Source organism: Gossypium arboreum, chromosome 6 (assembly GCF_025698485.1).
Source record: "Gossypium arboreum isolate Shixiya-1 chromosome 6, ASM2569848v2, whole genome shotgun sequence".
Classification (NCBI taxonomy): Eukaryota; Viridiplantae; Streptophyta; class Magnoliopsida; order Malvales; family Malvaceae; genus Gossypium; species Gossypium arboreum.
The window spans coordinates 53,001,027-53,003,589 of NC_069075.1; the positions used below are offsets into that span (position 1 = coordinate 53,001,027).

General features: G+C 36.2%; 1 non-coding gene across 1 annotated transcript; it reads left to right on the top strand.

Annotated features, from left to right (window-relative positions):
- The first annotated feature begins 1,340 nt into the window (after positions 1-1,340).
- On the top strand, positions 1,341-1,446 carry LOC128294457 (small nucleolar RNA R71). The gene has a single exon (XR_008284766.1). It is a non-coding gene; the product is annotated as a small nucleolar RNA R71 (small nucleolar RNA).
- The last annotated feature ends 1,117 nt before the right edge of the window (positions 1,447-2,563 follow it).

The window sequence follows — 2,563 nt, forward strand, 5'->3', positions numbered from 1 at the left end:
TTGATGCTCGCACCCAAATCGCATAATGCTTTACCACAATATGTTGCTCCAATATTGCAAGGTATAGTAAAACATCCAGGATCTTTCAACTTTGAGGGTAGTTTATCTTAAAGATATACACTATATTCCTTCGTCAGGGCTACCGTCTTAAATTCTCCAAGTATTCATTTCTTAAACAAGATATCTTTCATGATTTTGACGTAATTAGGCATTTGTTCAAATGCTTCTACCAACGGAGTGTTGATATGAAGTTGCTTGAGTACATCTAGGAACTTCTAGAGCTGGACTTCCTATTTCTGTTTTTGAAGCCTTTGAAGGTAAGGTGGTGGAGGACTCTTTACTTAAACAGGTTGATTCATCTTTTGTGGCAATTTTGCATCTAACGAAGTTGTTGGTTCATTAGAATTGACTGGTTCAGAAGTTACCTTATCGAATTTTGAAAATTCTGGTTTTGATGAACTTGGAATTTCAACACTCGGTTGAACTTCCCTTAAGTCTTGAGCATTAGCTGGCTCATCTTCAACTTCGACAGTGTTGGGCTCTAATGTCTTTCTGCTCCTCAATGTCAATGCTTTACAATGCTTCTTCCCTGTATTTCTTCGATTCTCTGTATCACTAAGCAAATCTCCTTGTGGAGGTTTCTACGTTCAGTGGCAAGCTGGCCCATTTAGTTTTTGAGGTTTTTCAATTTGGGTGTTTGGCTTTGGATTAATGCATCATTTTTTCCATATATGCCTTTAATAGGTTCTCTAAACTATTGGAAGGTTCAACTTAAGTTGGTTACTAAACTTGTTGGGTAAAACATTGTGGCTAGGTTGGTCTAGGTTGGGCGTAAGTGTTACTGGTTCCAGCCCCTTGGTTACTCCAAGAAAGGTTAGGGTGGTTTTGCCATGACGGGTTATAAAAATTGGATTGTAGTCCTTACCTTCCTCGGTTCTAGTCTAATTACCCATGTTACATAAATTCAGGGTTTGATGGACATTCTTCTAACAAATTTCATTCCCCACAATAAACACAGGCTATATTTTCAAATTGATTGGGTGCTTGAGCTACAAAACTATTAAACCCATAAGTGGTAAATTTTTTAAGCATTGAGGAAATCGAAGATACCTGAGATGCGAGTGAAGTGAGTGGATCCACTTCATGTATTCTAGTGACTAGTCTTACTAACATTTCTCGGTTGGTTGGCCATTGATATTGTTGCTAGTAATCCCCTCAATGATTCCATAGGCCTCATTATACGACTTAGAAAGGAGAGGACCATTAGTAGAAGCGTCCACTACCATCTTGTATGAGCATTGAGACATTTATAAAACATCTCAAGTTGGATGCAATGAGAGTTTCCATGATGAGGGCACTTCCATAATAATTCTTTGTACCTTTCCCATACCTCATACAAGGACTTATCATCCATCTGTTGAAAGCAATGATCTCGTTCCTCAACTTAGCATTCTTGTTAGGCGGGAAATACTTCATGAGGAATCTTTTTGCTAACTCTTGCCATGTGGAAATGGAATTTGGTGGCAACGAGTTCCACCAAGCTCAAACTCTCTCCCTTAACGAATATGGTAACAGCTTTAATCGTAATGCATCTTCGGGTACTCTAGCTACCTTGAAAGAATCGCTCACCTTCATAAATAGTTTTAAATGAAGATGAGGATCTTCGGTAGGCATTACACTGAATTAGCCCACTGTCTGAAGCATTTGGAACATGACTAGCTTCAGCTTGAATTGTTGTGCCTCAATTTTGGGTCTCTTAATACTGAGATTAAGATCATGAAACACTGGTACGAATACTATGTAACATCCTGAATTATTTAATTTTGATTTTGTGAATTCTAACACAAATATGTATCTGCTTCAATGATTAAGTGATTCATGTGTGTGTTTGAGGTCTTGGGTTCAAGTCCCATTTTTAGAAAATTCTATTATTTTTTATCATAGCTTTATCCCTATTGAGTGGGCTTATGTTATATTTTTAGTAAACTCATATCAAAATAAGCCTGCTGGTTCAAGTGGTATTAGCTTATCCTAAGGTCTCGTGTTTGAATTTTCATGTGAGTGTGGATGGTAATTTTTGTTTCGATTGTGTGATAGAGGTTCAATGGAACTGAAACTCTGAGGTTGTTGGATGAAAACCTGATACCGATTTTAGTGGGATATGTTGGTTAGTGGGTTAGTGGGGAGTTGCAGATTTTTCGTTTGAATTAATTTTTCTTTTTTTTTCTTTTTTTCCCAAAGTTCCCTTTTTCTACATCACATTCTGACATTACTCTTTTCTTTTCTTCTTCTTCCCCTTATTTTTCTCTACAACTTTTTATGTTGTTTTCTATTTATTTCTATAACACCCCTTACACATACCTGAGATAAAGACAAGATACGAGGCATTACCATACATAAACAGGGCATTTCTAGAAAATACGGGTCATAAAATTTCATTCCAAATTAAAAATAATCAAACAAGATCATATTATCCTTATTATAGACCTACGAGGTCCAAAATAATACATTAAAAGAAATCTGAAACTAAACCAAGAACTTAATAAAATTATAAGAAAGTTTA